Source organism: Gossypium hirsutum, chromosome A02, assembly GCF_007990345.1.
Source record: "Gossypium hirsutum isolate 1008001.06 chromosome A02, Gossypium_hirsutum_v2.1, whole genome shotgun sequence".
NCBI classification, from domain to species: Eukaryota; Viridiplantae; Streptophyta; class Magnoliopsida; order Malvales; family Malvaceae; genus Gossypium; species Gossypium hirsutum.
In genome coordinates, this window is record NC_053425.1 from 95,281,450 (window position 1) to 95,303,834 (window position 22,385).

The window sequence follows — 22,385 nt, forward strand, 5'->3', positions numbered from 1 at the left end:
TGAACCCTAGGTTGAATTATTGCTAGCATAAGCTAAATCAAGTTACCGGGACTCTAAAAACGTAAAGAACTTGAAAAACGGGGTTAGAACGGACTTACGATTGAGTTTGGGAAGCTTGAAAACCCTATCCGTGGAGTATCCCTTGGTATACACGTCCATGGTGAAGAAGTTGAGCAAAATTGGCTTTTAATTTTGTATTTTAATTCATTTTACCCCTAAATGACCAAAATACCCTTACTACTAAACTTTCCAAAAATTCCCTCCATGTCCAATTTTTGTCCATAATTTAGAAATTGGTCAAATTGCTATTTAATACCTCCTAATTAATATTTCAAATCAATTTCATACTAGAAACTTCTAGAATGCAAGTTTTGCAACTTATTCAATTTAGTCCCTAACTTCGAATTAAGCACTTTATGCATAGAATTTCTTCACGAAATTTTCACACAATCATGCAATCATATCATAGACCTCAAAATAATCATAAAATAATTATTTATATCTCAGATTTTGTGGTCCCGAAACCTCTGTTCCAACTAGACCCAATTTTGGGCTGTTACAATAATACTAATTCATCACATTCATCAATTTATCATGTTTTCATATTGTCCCCATGGGCTTGTATAATCAATTCTCAATATGTAAATATATCATCCGATCATCATATCATCTCATTTCAGAAATAGACATTTCATTTCACATTTTTCTTCCATTTTTTGATCCATTTGCCATCTCAATATTGAATACCACATCTCACATTCAATTCTACAACATGGATTTCAAGTGCTTATTCATTATCATTATTTTTTTTATATTTTATCTTCCTATTAACACGACTCAGACTGGGATGGATACACGGATCCAACCAACACATCAATTTGATACCTAGTGCTTTATCGGATAAATTCGAAGCAAATAGTTGCGCCTAGCGCTTATCAAATAGTTTGACACCCAATGTCTTATTGGTATAACTAAAGCATGTTGGCACCTAGTGCCTCATCGACTCGTAGTTGAAGTAACATTGAACTCTTCCTATCCTGTGACATGCCAACTATATCTGACTTTACCCGAACAATTAATAGGGTATTCATTACTCAATTTATTATCAATCAACATCTGAATCAACCAAATGAAGAATTCCATTCATATATCATAGCTCATCACCACATTAGTATAATTCCACATTTCAAATAATATTTGATATTTTTGAAGCTATTCAATTAAGTTATTTTCACATACAACCAATTTAAATAAAATCAATTCAGCTTATTTTTATCAAATCATCACTTTATCACATAACATATCATATTTCAGTCCAATTCAAAGTCAATTCCTTAATTTATCGAATTATACTATCTTTAATTCTGTTCAATTTAATCTTCTATCTCACCTTTTTGTACCGAATTGTATACAACCCGAATTTCAATTAAAAATATTTACAACTATAATTTTAAATACATAACAATTTAACAAAAACATACCGTATGAACTTATCTAATACAACCATCCAACAATTTTGTTCGTAGGGACTATTTTTGCAATTTCCCCTTTTCTCCGATTTTCCTCCGTACAGTTCAATTCTTGATCTATATAATAATTAAATACAATTTATTAAATTAAAATACATTATCATATTCATTTTTATGTATATGACACATAATTTCCATTTTACAAATTTTCCTTAAACATTTACACTCTGTTCAATTTAGTCCCTAAAATCAAAACTATTAAAAAATTAAATTTAAGCCCTAATACACATAACCGATTCTAATTTCATCCATAATCAACCTTCAATCACTTAAAAATTTCAATATTTTCATGCTAAGTTAATTAGTCTTTAAATGCAAAACTAACAAAATTCACTTAATAAAATAGTCCTAAAACATTTCATAGCTTCCAAATCTACCAATTTCTATAAAAAAACGTCTAAGATTTATCAATGGCAAGTTGTAAACTCTTTAACAGTTTGGAAATCGGTGATACAAATTAACTAGACCTAATTGTAACGATCTCAAAAATATAAAAATTATAAGAAACGAGTGAAAAATGACTTACCATTGGCCGAACCTTGGAAGTTTTTAACAATGGCTTCTCATGCTATGTTTTTTTAATTTTGTGGAAAACGATGAATAAAAATAAAAATTGGTTTTTTTTACTTAATTTTAAATATTATAACTAATTAAAATTATTTTAACATAAAGAAAATTCACTTAAAACAAAGCATTACCCGTTCACTACTTTACCCTAGGGTCTAATTCTCATTTAGATCCCTAAACCAACATTAATTATGCAATTTAGCTAATAAACATCAATAGCGATTAATTTTTATATCTTTTACGATTTAATTCTTTTTCCTTAATTAACTAACAAATCACTAAAATTTCCTAACCAAACTTCAATACACCTATCTAGTAACTTCGTAAATATTTAAATTAAATATTTACGGGCTTGGTTTACAGAAATAAGGTCCTGATACTTCATTTTCCAAAACCATTTTACTTTAGGGACAAACCACTTGTACTTAAATATTCGTTCAATTAGCAAAAAATATAAAATCACAATTCAATATATTACTATATTTGACTCGTAAATATTAAATTACAATATTTATGGACCCACTCGTTGAATTTGTGATCCAAAAACTAATATTTCTGACACCACTAAAAATAGACTGTTACAACATTTGTTCACAGGTAAGGTAATGGAAAGGATAATGCTATTGCTAATGTAGGGGGTGAGGAGACTTGCATTATTTAAAGCTTGGTGGTGAAATGATTTTCGCTTGGTGATGAGTGTTTTTCTATCCTGTTTCACTCTCATGCTTATATATTTGCTGTTTTGAGGGGTGATGATTGAGTTCTGTCTTTCAATTATTTATAAGTTCGCGTGGAAGTTGGATGTCTGAAATTGGAAGTGCTTCATTTTGAACGATTATTCTGAGAATCTTATAATCTCTTTATTTATAAAAGAGGTTAGCATTTACCAACATCATTCTCTTATTAATAAATTCTTAAAAAAATTAACATTATCATTATCATAAAAAATGAAACAATACAAGCTTTTGGGATTTGTTTTCCCCTGAGATATAAGCTTTTGGGTTCTTGACAATAAATTAATTGGATCAATATAATGTTGGGTTCACATTAAGTTAAATTTAACTATTTAACTTATATTTTTATTTTAAAAATTTATCCTTAATATTTGTTTTAAGTCAAATTAGATAAATTTTGCTTTAACTTAATAACTATGTTAGAAATCGCACCTGATGTTCATGGATGCTCACGTAGCGGCACACATAACTATACAAATGTATTTTATTCTTGATGTGGAAATATTTTTTCCTTTAATTTTACATCAATAAATAATATAAAATTATAAAATTTAAAAAAATTAAAAAATTAAAATCTTATAAAAATTCAAAAAATTATTTAAATAATATAATATTTTTAATCTTTTAAAAAGAACTCGACAAAACAACATTTGGTGCTTTCCCATATTATAATTCCAAAAAAATGTGATTGTTAAGAAAATTATTTTGCAAAAATTATTTTGCAACATTTAATAAAAAGTATTGATTAAAATTCTAGAAAAGTTACATTATCACATTTGATTCACAAAATCTTTCATTGAGAATGTAATGATAACTTATAAATTTACCATTATTAAATAAAAAAATATTTGTGCATTTAGTATTGTAAAAATAGAATGTCGGTAATGATAATATATCGCAAAGAAAAGAGAAATAAAAATAAAGAACACACATATTTTTACGTGGAAACTCTTTCGGGAAAAAACCATGGGTAGAGGAGAAGAAAATTAACTATGTCAAATTCGAATGATTACAAGAGGAGTTTCGACTACATCTATTTATAGGTTGAAAAAACCTAATTCTAATCAAAGTCAAATATATTATGCTAATAAATGCTAAATATATTATACTCATAAATACTAAATCTTCTAGAAAGAAAATATATTTTGTTTAACTTGACTTGCAAGCAATTTCTTAGAATTTGGGTCACACAACTCTAACAATATCTACCTTGACACGAATTCTCAACGAACAAGTTCTTCACCTCTTCCATAAAACCCCTTAAAGGTTTAACTTCAACAATGAACACCAACCAAGTCCAAGCAATGCTCAAACTTGGTTATAAGAAGTGACTTAGTCATCATATCTACAGGATTTTCATGAGTAATAATTTTGCTCACAACAATATAACCACGAGCAATAATATCACGAACAAAATGATACCGAACATCAATGAGTTTTGTTCTCTCATGAAACATTTGATCTTTTGTAAGCAAGATGGCACTCTGACTGTCACAAAATACTGTACTAATTTGAAGGTCTTCATTGAGTTCACTAAAGAGTCCCTTCAACCAAATGGCTTCTTTACAAGCCTTAGTAACCGCTATGTATTCAGCTTCAGTGGTAGACAAAGCAACTGTAGTTTGCAAAGTGGCTTTCTAATTGATTGCACAACCTCTAAGTGTAAAGACATAAGTAGTGAGAGATCTTCTTCTATCAAGGTCTCCAGCAAAATCAGCATCAACATACCCAATGACTCCATCTCTAGTTCTTCCAAACTGTAAGCAAACATCAATAGTACCTCGTAAGTATCTTAAAATCAACTAAACTGCTTTCCAATGTTCTTTACCGGGATTTTTCATGTATCTGCTAACTGCACTGACTGTATATGATAAATCTGGACATGAACACACCATAGTATACATGAGAGATCCCACAGCACTAGAGTATGAAACATGTGACATGTACTCAATTTCATCATCTGATTGTGGAGACAAAGCTAATGAAAGTCTGAGATTGACTGCTAAAGGAGTACTAACAGGCTTAGCACTTTGGATATTGAATTTGCAAAGAACTTTCTCAATGTACCCCTTCTGACTTAGGTACAATTTACTTGTTTTTCTATCTATGAGATTCTCCATACCAAGTATCTTCTTTGCTGGTCCCAAATTTTTCATCTCAAATTCTTCACTTAGTTGGGCTTTGACTTTTCTTATCTCTCCTTTATCTTTCGCTGTTATCAACATGTCATCAACATAAAGGAGTAGACACACAAAAGAACCATCACTATTTTTTTAAAATAAACATAACTGTCAAAACTATTTCTTTTGACATCATGAGAAGTCATAAAAGAATCAAACCTCTTGTACCACTGTCTTGGTGACTGTTTCAAACCGTAAAAGGACTTTTTCAGCAAGCAAACATAGTCCTTTTTTTTTGAGACTGTGAAACCCTCTGGTTGTTGCATGTAAATATCCTCCTCAAGTTCTCCATGCAAAAATACAGTTTTTACATCTAACTGGTCAAGTTCCAAATCATGCATGACCACAATACCAAGCAAAGCTTGAATCAAACTATGCTTTACAACTGGGGAGAACACATCTGTGAAGTCCACTCCTAGAATTTGACTGAACCCTTTGCAGCAAGCCTTAATTTATATCTGGGTTCTTCAACTCCTGGAGTTCTTTCATTATTTTTAAACACCCATTTACAACAAACAACCTTTTTACCTTTAGGAAGTTTCACAAGATTCCATGTTCTGTTTTTGTGGAATGATTCCATCTCCTCTAGCATAGCAAACATCCACTTTCTTGAGTCTTCACAGCCAACCACCTCAGAATAATTAGATGGCTCTTGGTTTGCATCTATATCTTTAGCCACATTGAAAGCAAAAGGAACAAGATCTTAACCCGTATCCATCGCCAGACTAAGGTTAAAGGCGTTACTAGACAAATCGAAACATTTTACGATCAATTCATATACATCATCCACAATCATAGTCAAACATAACCATAGAGTCCCTTATATAAGTCATCGATACCTTAAGCATGTATTAGAAAGGGGTCAGGATTAAACCGAGCTTATACAAAATTTTTCAAAACTTAAACATTTTTCAAAGTTGTACAGGTCACACGCCCGTGTGAACAGGCCGTGTGCCTCACACGGCTTTAGACACGCCTGTGTGTTTAGGCTGTGTCCAAACAGGACATACATACAGACTTGTCCACACGGCCACAAGACATGCCCGTGTGCCAGGCCATGTGAAAATTAGGGATGCTACTAACTTGGTCACACGGCCAACCATACACTCGTGTGTCTAGCCCGGGGACGAAATTGACTTGGCCATACGGACTAGCATATGCCCGTGTGTGTGACCGCATGGTCTACCCAGGCTCATTTCAAAATGGCCCTCGAGCAACACGGTTGAGACACACGCCCGTGTCTCTGCTCGTGTGGTCAAAATTAGGCCATTTGCAAGGCCAAATTGCCACCCATTAAGGGTCCTCCCTACAAGCATAAAAAAGGCATTTAAAACATCATATTTTCAACCAATTTCAAACCCAAATCATACATCTTTTATATCATATATTCATCAACCTATTTTATTCATAATTCACAAACCAAAACATAACATTCATAAGCCAAAGACATACAAAAACATATGATTCGTAACATCAATTTACCTCATTCATTCTCATGCCAAATTCTTACCAAATCCACAATCAAACATATACAAAAAAATTAGAAAATTGAACATTTTTTTTGTCCAGCCTAAAACACCTCATATTAGCAACATTGTATTAGATATCATATACCAAATTCAAACCATAAGTTTAACCATAATCTAGCCATATCACATGGCATGATATACACATTACAAAACATATCCTCATACTTCTAGCCTATACACGCCATACTCCAATATTTACATTTTCAAAATGTACCAAAATAGAGCTTGATAGTGTGGTGGATAATCCCCGAGCTTCCGGTAGCTTCGATATCTATAAAACAGTTGAAAGACACACAAAATAAGCTTTCAAAAGCTTAGTAAGCCATATACAAATAAACTTAACAATATAACTATATAAGCATCATAATATACATATACTCTTTAGCCAAATGCTATCACAAACCACATAGCTCAAATACATTTCACATATTCCCCATTCATTTGCACATATAGCATATTTTCTCATACTTTTGTCACATACAATCACTTGATCACAAAGATACATATACTTACCTTTCAACATCAAATATGATAGACAATTTCAAACGTACCTGAATCGGATACACATTTCATATAATCATTCGTTTCTTGGAATGCCCGTTGAACCATTCAGAATCATAAGGATATGCGGATAACTCGAAAAGCTCGTACAATGCCAATGTCCTTGACGTGGTCTTACATGTAATCAAATATCGATGCCACTGTCCCAGACAGGGTCTTACACGAAATCAAATACGATGCCGATGTCCCAAACATGGTCTTACACGTAAATCATAAGTCGATGTCAACGTCCAAGACGTAGTCTTACACAAAAACAAATATCGGATCCTATAACTATTCCTATGGTTTGTTTATTCAAAAGCATATAAACTACTCCTTAGCCAAATGCTACCACAAACCACATAGCTCAAATACATTTCACATATTCCCCATTCATTTTCACATATAGCATATTTTATCATACTTTTGTCATATATAATCACTTGATCACAAAGATACATATACTCACCTTTCAACATCAAATATGATATACAATTTCAAACGTACCTGAATCGGATACACATTTCATATAATCATTCGTTTCTTAGAACGCTCGTTGAACCATTCGGAATCATAAGGATACACGGATAACTCGAAAAGCTCGTACAATGCCAATGTCCCAGACATAGATGTAATCAAATATCGATGCCATTGTCCTCGATAGGGTTTTACATGAAATCAAAATACGATGCCAATGTCCCAGATATGGTCTTACACGTAAATCATAAGTCGATGCCAACGTCCCAAATGTGGTCTTACACAAAAACACATATCGGATCCTATGTCATGACATATGTATCCTTAGTATTCCTATGGTTCGTATGGGGCTTTTCGGACATCGAAACTTTGTTGACACTTTCTCGAATATCTCATACTCAACTCATATAATCATCCATCATTATTCAATAGCATATAAACAATAATAATTCAATTCAAAACACATTTATTTGTATATCGACTTACCTCGTAAGGATTTGAACGAACGGAATCGACTGCACGACAACTTTCGACTTTCCCCGGTCTAATTCTGTTTTCTTTAGTTCTTGATCTATATAAATTCAAATTTGACTTATTCAATCACACATTTATTCAAATCAATCCATACATAAATATTTAGGGAATTTTACAAATTAGCCCTCACATTTTCATATTTAGTCCCTCAACTTACAAATTTCACATTTTAACCCATTTTACTCAAATTCATCAAAAATTCAAAGACAAAACATGTTAACCCAATACATATCTTTCATTTACTAACATCAAACTTCATAAAACTCATAATTTCATCAATAGCTCAACTCAAAATCATTAACAATTTCAGAAATTCAAACATGAGATTAATAGAACTCTAAGTAACGATCACAAAAACGTAGAAATTATAAAAAACGGATCAAAACACATACCTTAATCAAAGAAAGCTTTGGCCGAACCCTAGGTATTCTTTTTCCTTTTTTTTTTCTTTGATTTTCTATTGAAGAACACTTAAAATGAGCTAATTTTAACATTTCTTTTATTTAACACATATTAATTCATCAATTACCAATTTCCCCTTGCATTATAAACATTTAAAACATTAACATTAAGGCCTTTATTGTCCACTCATAGGTTTAATGGTCAAATAACAACATAAGGACCTCTCATTTAAAAAGACATAGAAAATAGGCACTTTATCAATTAGCAAGCCATTTTTATATTTTATGAGTTTTGGTCTTTTTATCAAATTAAGCACACAAATGATTAAATTTTTATACGAGACTTACACAAATGATTAAATTTTTATACGAGACTTTCTTACATGTCAATTCACATATAATAAGCACGGAAATTAATATTAACATATTTTTCTAACTCGGATTTGTGGTCCCAAAACCACTATTCTGACTAGGGTCTAAACCAGGCTGTTACAACTTTCCCCTTAGGGATTTTTGTCCCCGAAAATCTTACCATTGAACAGATTTGAATATTGCAGTCTCATAGCATCTTTGGGCTCCCACGTAGCCTCTTCAAAACCGTGTAGATGCCACAATACGTTTACTAATGAAATTTCCTTGTTTCGCAATTCTTTAACCTCGTGAGCCAAAATACGGATCGGTTCTTCTTCATAGGTCATATCAAACTGAATTTCAATCTCAAACGGAGAAATCACATGCGAGGGATCGAATCTGTATCGTTGAAGCATCAATACGTGAAACACATTATGAATTTTTTCTAGCTGTGGTGGCAAAAACAATCTACAAGCAGTCGGCCCAATACACTCTGTAATCTCATACGGCCCTATAAACCTCGGACTCAATTTTCCTTTTCTGCTAAATCGTAATACTTTCTTCCACGGGTACACTTTCAAAAACACTTTATCACCAATCTCAAATTCAATATCTTTTCTTTTCAAATCTGCATATGATTTCTGATGATGGGAAGCTGCTTTCAGACTATTTCGGATCACTTTTACTTTTTTTCAGTCTCTGTAACGCCCCCACTCCCGAGACCATCGCCGGAGTCGAGTTTGAGGGGTTACCAAATATAATTTATCAAACTAAGAACTTCAAATCATTTGTTTCTACATTCACAGCTTTCTAGCTACCCGCGTCACAGTTACAAGGAAAATCATATCTTGAGTTACGAAACTCGAAATCAAGATCCGTAAATTTCCCCTGAATCTAGACTCATATATCTATTTACTAATTTTTTTCTAGAATTTGTTGTTGGTCCAATTAGTACAGTTTATTAATTAAAGTCTCCCCTGTTTCAGTATGACCTCTGTGTATTACGATTCATATATCTCTCTATACAGAATTTCAATGACTATGAGGTTTATTTCTCTTAAAACTAGACTCAATAAGGAATCTTTACATATAAAGAAAAACTTCTAATTATTTTTTTAAACTTTATTATGAATTTTTAAAGTCAGAACAGGGGATCCAGAAATCACTCTGGCCCTATTTTACAAAGGTTTGAATATCTCATAAAATATAATTTATATGCCCGTTTTGTTCAATCCACATGAAAATAGACTCATTAAGATTAAATTTCATAACTTACTCATCATTTAGTTCCATTTATACTATTTTTAGTGATTTTTCAAATTCATGTCATTGCTGCAGCAATATTCTGTTTTAAGGCAAGTTTCATCTTTCCATGAATTTTTATGAACTAGATATTAAACTTCCATAATATCAAACATGATCTAAATTAGCCATCACCATGACTTGTCAATATCAAACATTTTCTCAACCAAATATGGCCATATCATAAAATTATTTACACAAAATAGGTATATTGCTATACATGCCATACTTAAGTAGTTGTACAAGCCATTTACCAAGATAAAAGTCCTTTGGATAGTGTGATCGAACTTTCGACCTGTCCCGATTCCTGAGCTGGCTTGTTCAAGACTACAATGAATGAAAAGGAAAGAGTAAGCATAAATGCTTAGTAAGTTCATATGCAAATAACAAGTAACATAACAATACAATCATACCAAACAACCTTAACTTGGTATCACCAAAACATTTATCACATTTCTAAATATCATTCATCATCTTACGATCTTATCATTGATGTATCTATTTCCAACCCGAGGGTTAAGAACATACCTGTCCAAAGTGTCTATTTCACAACACTTACCCAAAACGTCACTTATATCTTAAGTGCTCTTCCATTAAACTAGAAATTTCACCCGTTGAACACATCGGAATATAACTTAGATACATGGATAATTTGCACATAAGTGCCACATATGTAATCAAGAATTTATGTAACCCGCCTCTAAGTGAACTCGGACTCAACTCAACGAGCTTGGGCGTTTGCATCCATAAATGAACTCGGACTCAACTCAACGAGTTCGGATGCCTAGTTACATCTCACGAACTCGGACTCAACTCAACGAGTTCGGATGCTCAACCATCCTAGTGACATGTCACTTGTATCCTAATCTATTCCTAAGGTTCAAATGAGCTTTTTCCCTCGATCTCACATTTGCTGTCTTCCATGGAATATCGGAACCGATACTCGGTAGCAATTCATATTTATCAAGTAGTAAACATAATTTGCATATTACTCAACATTAACCACAAAGCATAATATTTCACGATTAAAAATCAGCATATCATATAATTAACATCAATAACTTAAAAATAACAATTATGCTACATTATTTACACATGAACTTACCTTGGTACCAAAATATAAAGATTTTGCAATTTAGTCCACAATCTTTTCTTTTCCTCGATCGCGACTTGAATCTCGTTTCTCTTGATCTATAATACCAAATTAATCTTATTTAATACATACATTCATCAAAACAACATTTAATACGAACTTTGAAAAAATTACACTTTTGCCCCTAAACTTTGCATAATTACACTTTTGCCCCTAGACTCGGGAGTTAAACTTTATTCCTTATTCTTATGTTTTATAACATGCTGATCACTTTTCCCTTCTATGGAAACATCAAATTCTCACTCTAACATATACTTGTGACTATTAGGTATTTTTGTCGATTAAGCCCTTTTACTCGTTTTCACTCAAACCGAGTAGCACAAGTTGTCTAACATAATTTAAAACCCCATATTCTATCATAGAACATCAAAATACACAAATTTCACCTATGGGTATTTTTCCAAATATAAACCCTAGGTTGAATTATTGCTAGTATAAGCTTAATCGAGCTTCCGGGATTCCAAAAATGTAAAGAACATTAAAAACGGGGCTTGGAATCACTTACTATGGAGCTTGAAAGTTGAAAAAACCCTAGCTATGGAGAGAGGGAGAATTCGGCAGCAACTAAGGAGGATGATGATCAATTTTGTGTTATTTTTCCCATTTTATTTCATTTAATATCCAAATGACCAAAATGCCCCTCCTTACTAAACTTTCAAAATTCCTTCCATGTCCTAATTTTGTCCATGAACTTAAAATTGGTCAAATTTCTATTTAAGACCTCCTAATTAATATTTCAATGCAATTTCATACTAAAAACTTCTAGAATGCAAAATTTGCAACTTATTCGATTTAGTCCCTACTTTCAATTTAAGCACTTTAGGCATAGAATTTCATCACGAAATTTTCACACAATCATGCAATCATATCATAATCACCAAAATAATTATAAAATAATTATTTCTATCTCGGATTTGTGGTCACGAAACCACTATTCCGATTAAGCCCTAATTCAAGATATTACAGTCTCTTTTATCAAATCGACCCCGTGTATCTTATTCTCACTTAGTTCAATCTAATACAAAGGTGTACAGCATTTGCGACCATATAAAGCTTCGTACAGTGCCATTTTAATGCTCGATTGAGAACTGTTATTATAAGCGAATTCAATCAAAGGCAAATATTGTTCCCATGTACCTTCAAACTTAAGAATGCAACATCTTAACATAACTTTAAGAATCTGAATAATCTGCTCGGATTGACCATCCGTTTGCGAGTGAAAAGTAGTACTGAAGTGCAATTTCGTACCCAAAGCATCTTGCAATTTCTGCCAAAATTGCGATGTGAATTTGGGATCTCTATCTGACACAATAGATAATGCCAGACCGTGCAATCTCACAATATCGGAAATGTATAACTCAGCTAACTTATTAAGCGAGTAATCAGATTGTACTGGAATAAAATAGGCTGATTTCATCAATCTATCAACCACAACCCAGATTGCATCTTTCTTTCTCGGAGATAGGGGCAAACCCAAAACAAAATCCATTGTCACTCTATCCTATTTCCATTTTGAAATCATAGTCAGTTGTAATAAACCAGATGACACTTGATGTTCATCTTTGACTTGCTGAAAAATTAAACATTTAGAAACAAATTCAAAGATATTTCTTTTCATTCTAGACCACCAATAATGCTGTTTCAAATCATTATACATTTTCGTAGTACCCGGATGAACAGATAAATAACTATTGTGAGCTTCGTTCAAAATCATCTAAATCAACTCTGGATTTTCAAAACACAAATTCGATCTCGGAATCTCAAACAATCATCTTTATCAACTTTGAATTTTGAATTAGAATCTAAATCACTTTGAGCTTGTTTTGCTATTATCTCATTATCAACTTTCTGAGCATCAATATTCTGTTATAAAAACAATGGTCTCGCTTTCAAATTCAACTAATACTGAACCATCATCAGACAGAACTAAATGAGCATTCATCACACGTAATGAAAATAATGATTTTCGACTCAAAGCATCAGCAACAACATTTACTTTTCCTGGATAATAATCGATAACGAGCTCATAATCTTTTAGCAGTTCTAACCATTTTCTCTGTCGCAAATTCAAATCTTTCTGAGTCATCAGATATTTCAAACTCTTATGATTAGAATAAACATGACATTTCTCACCAAATGATAGTGGCGTCAAATTTTCAAAGCAAACACAATAGCTGCCAACTCAAGATCGTGTGTTGGATAGTTCTTTTCATGTGGCTTTAATTGTCTCAAAGCATAAGCTATGACTTTACCTTCCTGCATTAAAACCCAACCTAGACCATTCAACGAAGCATCACTGTAGATCACAAATTCTTTACCTGATTCGGGTTGTACTAACACTGGAGCTTCAGTCAATAGGGCTTTCAACTGATCAAAGCTTTTCTGACACTTTTTGGACCATTCAAATTTCACATCTTTCTGAAGCAGTTTCATCAACAGAGTTGCAATCATAGAAATGTTTTTATGCTTTTAATCCAAAATAGCTGATGTTGACACAATATGGCCCAGAAAACCAACTTTGTGTAACCAGAACTCACATTTGCTAAACTTCGCATACAATTGCTTATCATGCAAAGTCTGTAGTACTATTCTCAGATGCTTGGCCTGTCGGATTCATCACGCGAATAAATCGATATGTCATCAATGAATACGACAACAAATCGGTCTAAATATGGTCTGAAAATTCTGTTCATCAAATTCATAAAGATAGAAGGTGCATTAGTTAATCCGAAAGGCATAACTAAGAACTCATAGTGGTCGTACCTCATTCTGAATGCAGTTTCCAGAATATCTGAGTCTTTTACTTGCAACTGATAATAACCTGATCTCAAATCTATCTTCGAAAACATGGTAGCTCCTTTTAGCTAATCAAACAAATCATCAATTTGGGGGCAGAGGGTATTTATTCTTGATAGTCACTTTGTTCAACTGACGATAATCAATGCAGATTCTCATTGTACCGTCTTTCTATTTTCACAAACAGAACTGGTACACCCCAAGGTGAGAAACTCGGTCTAGCAAACCCTCTATCGGTGAACTCTTGCAACTGAGACTTTAATTCTTTTAGTTCAGTCGGAGCCATTCTATACAGAGCTATCAAAATTGGAGTAGTTTCGGGCACTAATTCAATACCAAATTCAACTTCTCAAATTGGAGTTAATCCCGGAAGTTTTTCAGGAAACACATCAGGAAATTCATAGACAACATGCACTGATTCAACTTTCTTTTCTGTTACTTTCGAATCAATCACATAGGAAAAGTAAGCTTCACAACCCTTTTTCACAATACTCGTAGTTTTCATTGAAGATATGACAGTAGGTAATCCATTCAAATCACTAGATTTCATTCGGACTATTTCATCATTCTTGTATCTCAAATAAATAGTTTTCCATTTACAATTCACAATAGCATCGTGCAAAGTTAGCCAATCTAAACCCATAATTATATCAAACTCATCAAAAGGTAATAACATCAGGTCGGTCAAAAAACAAATGTCTCGAAACATTAGCGGACAGTTCTTGCACACTTTGTCAACTAAGTCACTTTTACATAGGGGGTTTGATACTTTAATCACGAATTCGTAAACTTCACAGGTAAAGTCTTACTGGATACTAAATTCATACATATATACGAATGCGTTGATCCATGATCTATTAAAGCAATCACAGAAGTATCGTAAAAAGTAAAAGTACCAGTTATAACATCAGGAGAGGAAGCTTCCTCACATGCTCGAATGGCATAGGCTCTGGCAGGTGCTCTAGCCTCGGATCGAACAGCGGTGCCTTTAGTCCCTCTTTGACTACCACTCACATTTCTCATATTTCTGGGAGGTCTACCTCGAGCTAAAGTGTTACTCGGTCTCAGATATTGTACAATCTCTTGCTCAACAGACTCGGGACAATCTCGGATAAAATGATCCAAAGATCCACATTTAAAACAAGCCCGATAATACAATTTACAATTGCCAGGATGTCTTTTACCACAATGTTTGCACTCAGGCCGATCAGATCTAACATTTCCAACACTTGCAATAGAAGTAGCTGGAGCTCTGAAGCTCGAATGAGTTCTAGCACGATCTCTACTCGAATGCCCCATATTAGCCTTTGAATGACTATAATCATCTCGGAACATAGATTGAAATGATTTGCTTGCAGATCTCTTTCTCACTTCTCTAGCTTCTGAATCAAGTTTTCTTTTCTCTTTCCTGAGTTCTTCGGCTTTACATGCTCGCTCAATAAGCATAAAAAAACTCTTTTATTTCTAAAATCCTGACTAATAATTTGATGTCTTCATTCAAGCCATCCTCGAATATCTTGCACATAATTGCTTCAGTCGAAACACATTCCTGTGCATACTGGCTCAGTCTCACAAATTCTCGCTCGTATTCTATAACAGACATACGACCTTGTTTAAGCTCAAGAAACTCATTGCATTTCTGATCGATGAATCTCTGACTGATATATTTCTTTCAGAATTCATCTTGAAAGAAATCCCAGGTGACACGTTCTCTCAGAACCCCAGATATCAATGTCACCCACCAATGATACACTGTATCTTTCAAAAGTTAAACTACACAGTTTATGCATTCATATGGAGTCAAAGACAATTTATCAAACACTCGTATTGTGTTCTCTAACCAAAATTCAGATCTCTCAGCATCATCATTAGTAGTAGCTCGAAATTCTTCGGCCTCATATTTTCTAATTTTATTGACCGGATGCTCATTCAACTGAATCGAATTAGCTTGTGACCTGACAAGAGTTTGCGGAGGATTGAGCAAGGGTGAAGATTGTGGCACAGCCAGATTAGTTTGGATATATTAGGTGAACCAATCGTTCATCATTTGATAGAAGGCTTGTCTCACCTCTTCGTCATGGCTACTCGTAGCTGGTCTAGAGTCAGATGGCGTTGTCCCTTGCATGGGAGCAGACGCATTGCTCTCGACATCGTCAGCTACGGCTCGTTCGGGATCTATTTGCCATATAAAAACACATTTTCATTGTTAGGATTCATCATACTATCGCAGTTCATAAATATGACATGTATAGCTAGACTCACAAATGCTACGTTAGTCTTAGAATCGACTAAACTGTAGCTCTGATACCAACTAAATGTAACACCACTAACCCGTATCCGTCGTCAGACTAGGGTTAAAGGCGTTATCAGAAAAATCAGAACATTTTACGATCAATTCATATACATCATCCACAATCATATTCAAATATAACCATAAAGTCCTTTATATAAGTCATCGAGACCTTAAGCATGCATTAGAAAGGGGTTGGGACTAAACCGAGCTTATACAAAATTTTTCAAAACTTAAACATTTTTCAAAGTTGTACAGGTCACACGTCCGTGTGAACAGGTCATGTGCCTCACACGACTTTAGTCACGACCGTGTGTCTAGGCCGTATCAAAATAGGCCACACATACTGACTTGTCCACATGGCCATAAGACACGCCTGTGTGTCAGGCCATGTGAAAATTAGGGATGCTACTGACTTGGCCACATGGCTAACCACACACCCGTGTGTCTAGCCTGTGGTCGAAACTGAATTGGCCACACGGCCTAGCACACGCCCATGTGTGCGATCGCGTGGTCTGCTTAGGCTCATTTCAAAATGGCCCTCGAGGAACATACTGAGACACATGCCCGTGTGGGGAAAAATAGGCCATTTGCTAGGCCAAATTGCCACCCATTAAGGGTCCTTCCTACAAGCATCAAAAAGGAATATAAAGCATCATATTTTTAACCAATTTCAAACCCAAATCATACATCTTTCATATCATATATTCATCAACCTATTTTATTCATAATTCACAAATCAAAACATAACATTCGTAAGCCAAAGACATACCAAAACATATAATTTGTAACATCAATTTACCTCATTCATTCTCATGCCAAATTCTTACCAAATTCACAATCAAACATATGCCAAAAAATTACCAAACTGACCATTTCTTTTGGTCAACCTAAAACACCTTATATTAGCAACATTGCATCACATATCATATACCAAATTCAAACCATAATCTAGCCATATCACATGGCATGATATACATATTACAAAACATATCCCAATCCTTCTAGCCTATACATGCCATACTCCAATATTGACATTTTCAAAATGTACCAAAATAGAGTTTGATAGTGTGGTGATGATCCTCGATGATCCCCGAGCTTCTGGTAGCTTCGATATCTATAAAACAGTTGAAAGACGCACAATGTAAGCTTTCAATAGCCTAGTAAGCCATATACAAATAAACTTAACAATATAAACATATAAGCATCATAATATACATATACTCTTTAGCCAAATGCTATCACAAACCACATAGCTCAAATACATTTCACATATTCCCCATTCATTTGCACATATATCATATTTTCTCATACTTTTGTCACATACAATCACTTGATCACAAAGATACATATACTTACCTTTCAACATCAAATATGATATACAATTTCAAACGTACCTGAATCGGATACACATTTCATATAATCATTCGTTTCTTGGAATGCTCGTTGAACCATTCAGAATCATAAGGATATGCGGATAACTCGAAAAGCTCGTACAATGCCAATGTCCTTGATGTGGTCTTACATGTAATCAAATATCAATGCCACTATCCCAGACAGGGTCTTACACGAAATCAAATACGATGCCGATGTCCCAAACATGGTCTTACACGTAAATCATAAGTCGATGTCAACGTCCAAGACGTAGTCTTACACAAAAACAAATATCGGATCCTATGTCATGAAATATGTATCCTAACTATTCCTATGGTTTTTTTTATTCAAGAGCATATAAACAATAATAATTCAATTTAAAACACATTTATTTGTATATCGACTTACCTTATACGGATTTAAACGAACGGAATCGACTACTCGAAAACTTTTGACTTTCCCCGGTCTAATTTTGTTTTCTTTGGTTCTTGATCTATATAAATTCAAATTTGACTTTTTCAATCACACATTTATTCAAATCAATCCATATAACGTATTTATGGCATTTTAAAAATTAGCCCTCACATTTCACATTTTAGCCTATTTTACTCAAATTCATCAAAAATTCAAAGACAAAACAAGTGAACCCAATACATATCTTTCAGTTACTAACATCAAACTTCATAAAACTCTTAATTTCATCAACAGCTCAACTGAAAATCATCAACAATTTCAGAAATTCAAACATGGGCTTGATAGAACTCTAAGCAACGATCACAAAAAACGTAGAAATTATCAAAATCGAATCAAAACACATACCTTAATCAAAGAAAGCATTGGACAAACCCTAGGTATTCTTTGTCCTTTTCTTTTTCTTTGATTTTCAGTTAAAGAACACTTAAAATGAGCTAATTTTAACATTTCTTTTATTTAACACATATTAATTTATTAATTACCAATTTACCCTTACATTATAAACATTTAAAACATTAACATTAAGGCCATTATTGTCCACTCATAGGTTCAATGGTCAAATAACAACATAAGGACCTCTCATTTAAAAAGACATAGCAAATAGGCACTTTATCAATTAGCAAGCCATTTTTACATTTTATGCGTTTAGATCCTTTTATCAAATTAAGCACACAAATGATCAAATTTTTATACGGGACTTTCTCACATGTAAATCCACATATAATAAGCACGAAAAATAATATTAAAATATTTTTCTGACTCAAATTTGCGGTCTCGAAACCACTATTCCGACTAGGGTCTAAACCGGGTTGTTACTTCGGCATACTTCTTTGGAGGTTTAGTTTCTCTTCTAGTTCTATTTTTGGTGATAGAGTATTGTGGTGAAGAAACAACTCTATTCTGAATTTTTTGTACTAGCTTGAGGAGCTGACTCTGTTGTAGATTCTAGATTAATCTTGAGCAGTTTCATCAAAAATAACATTTCTGCTAATCACAACCTTTCTATTTTCAGGACACCATAACTTATACCCTTTTACACCAATTTTATAACCAAGAAAAACACATTTAATGGATCTCAGTTTTAATTTTCCATTATTAACATGAGCATACGCAGGACACCCAAGGATTTTTAAATCAGAATTGTCAGTAGGATTACCAGACCATACCTCTTGTGGAGTCTTTTTCTCAACGAAAACGGATAGAGATCGATTGATAAAAAAAATGCAGTAGACACTGCTTTGACCCAAAATGACTTTGGTAAGTTAGCATTCGACAACATACATCAAACTTTCTCCATGATCGTTCTGTTCATTCGTTCTGCAATGCTGTTTTGTTATGGAGTATGACAAACTGTCAAGTGTCTCATGATCCCTGCTGACTTGTATAGTTCATTAAACTCATCAAAACAGAACTGTAAGCCTTGTCTGTGCGGAGGTGTTTTATTTGTTTTCCCTTCTAATTTTCAATCTGATAAACCATAATAAATACATATTTTTACCCCATGCTTGGCATATTTATGGATGATTTTTCCTTGGTTTTATTGAATTCGATGCTTCTAATCCTTTAAATTCATGTTTTATACTTAGGAAAGCTTAGGATAACAAAAAGAGCGAGAAATTGGCCAAAAATGGATAAATTGATCCTAAATCAGTTTTTCACATGGCTTAGACACTTCCACACGGGTGATCCACACACTCGTGAGTGACACATGGGTAGACCACACGCCCATGTGTCATGGTCGTGTCGACATTAATCCAAGTCAGAATTACACATGGCCTTAGCACCTTAACACGGGCGTGGTACACGACCGTGTCCTTGTCGAACCTAAGTCTAGTTCTACTCTGAAAAGGCTTATTTTGGGATGATTTTGGTATTCAAGAGTATATATAAAGACCCTAGAAGAGGATTAGAAGGGGGACAGAGAGTAGAAGGCAGAAAATACCTAAAGAAAGCCATCAGAATCACCTCGGAGGTAAGATCTACATCAAGACTGTAGACTTCCACTCAATCTCCTAGGAGTTCTTTGAGTTTCTTTATGTTTTGTTGTTTTTCAAACTTTGAGATATTTTCCATTATTATTATGAACTAAACTCCCTAAATACCTAAGGGAGATGAAACCTAAGATGAATCTTATTACTCTTTGATTTATATGATAAATATTTGTTCTTATTCTTAATTGTGAATTTTAATCCTTGCTTTAATATTCCAGGATATTAATTCAGGTTTTTGATGTGCTTATTCAGTAGAGGAAAGTCCCTATTTAAGAGTAGATCATTCATAATTAAGCGGAGTTGCATGCAATCCTAGAGATAGGATGACATAAATCTGTCGGATTAGAGTCAAATCTAAAAAGGGAATCCATAGATCGAGTTAATGCGACAATAAGGGTTTTAATTAAAAAGAGATTTCAATTAATCAACCTAGAGTCAGTTGTTTTTAGTCTCGAAAGGGATATTAACATAAATCAGGGATTTCTACAGAATAAGTTAAGTAAATAAATTGTCTAAGTCAAAAGTAATAAGTGAAGTCTAGGTGGATTCTTTCTTGGGTATTGTCTTCTCCTTTGGTTTTTCTAAAGTATTTTCCAACTTTCATCTCTGTCATAATCTTAGAAAATTAGTTTAGTTTAAAAACAACCTTTAATTCTTAGGCTAGATAATAAAAAGATAGTAATTACTAGTACGTTTAGTCCTCGTGGATATGATATTTCTGGTCTCACCATAACTATACTACTGTTCGATAGGTGTGCTTGCCTTAGTTGAATTTTTAGTTAGTTTTTCGATCATCAAGTTTTTGGCGCTGTTGCCGGGAACTAAGATATTAGGAACATTTGATTTTTATTACTTTAGCTATTTTTACTTTTATTGCAATTTACTTCTTGTTTTTAGTTTAATTTTTCTTTTCTAAATTTCCTCTCGTTTACTTCGGGCAGGTGTCTCTAGTTTATGACTAGAAGGAACCCGTCAAGACCTTTGCTTTTTTACAGTGAGATCTAAAGCACAGCTCGCAGAAACCGAAGAGAAATAAGGCGAAGCTTACAATATTTAGAGGAAGGGCAAGAGGACGATATTCACATCACAACCGAGGAGATGGCTGATAATCAGAATAATCCGCTACCCCCTGTAGTTACTGCAAATCCAGTAGAACAGAATCCTACTCTACGTACTATGTATGATTATGCTAAACCTAGTTTAACAGGAACCGAATCGAGTATAGTTAGACCTGCTGTTGCTGCAAATAATTTTGAACTGAAACCTAACACGATTCAAATGATACAACTGTTTGTTCAGTTTGAAGGTTTGCAGGATGAGGTTCCAAACACTCATTTAGCGAATTTTTTGGAATTTTGGGACACTTTTAAGATCAATGGAGTCTCTGATGATGCTATTTGCCTTCGATTATTTCCCTTTTAATTGAGGAATAAGGCTAAACAGTGGTTAAACTCGTTGCCACGAGGGTCAATCACTACTTGGGAACAAATGACCGAAAAATTTCTGCTTAAATATTTTTCACCGGCTAAAACGGCTAAATTAAGGAATGATATCTCTTCTTTTGTCCAGATGGATTTAGAAACACTTTATGATGCATGGGAGAGATGCAAAGACTTATTGAGAAGGTGCCCTCACCATGGGTGTAATGACCCGAATTTTAAGGTTATCAAAAAATGTATTTTCGGGTCTCCGTTTCTGAAAAATAGATTAGAAAATATTTATTAAAAATAATTACAAAGTTAATTGAGTAATTAACTAGGCTTTAATTAAGTGAATTTAGCTTAATTAAGAGAAATTAGGAAAAATGACTAAATTGAATAAAGGATGACAGTTGAATTGTAGATTAATAGAAAATAAAAAGGACCAAATAGGCAATTATGCCTATCTCATTAGATGAGGCGGCATAGCATGATAAAATCCTAGATTTTTTTAGATTATATTATTATTTTATTGTAAATTATGTTAATTATATTATAATATTTTTTTGACAATTGCATGGTAAATAAAATAAATAAAATAAATAAAAAAAGACAAGTGTATGAAAATGATTTGATATAAGTGTATAAATAAAAATACACACATTTGTAATACAAGTATTTGATAATAAATAGATATTTACTTAAATATTAAATTATTTTAATAATTATTAATTAATATTAATAT

The 22,385-nt window shown here is 33.3% G+C and overlaps 1 non-coding gene across 1 annotated transcript; it reads right to left on the reverse strand.

The window, feature by feature from the left end:
- Positions 1 to 21,758: 21,758 nt before the first annotated feature.
- Positions 21,759 to 21,866, reverse strand: LOC121217064 (small nucleolar RNA R71). Its single transcript, XR_005913289.1, has one exon. It is a non-coding gene; the product is annotated as a small nucleolar RNA R71 (small nucleolar RNA).
- Between the last annotated feature and the right edge of the window lie 519 nt (positions 21,867 to 22,385).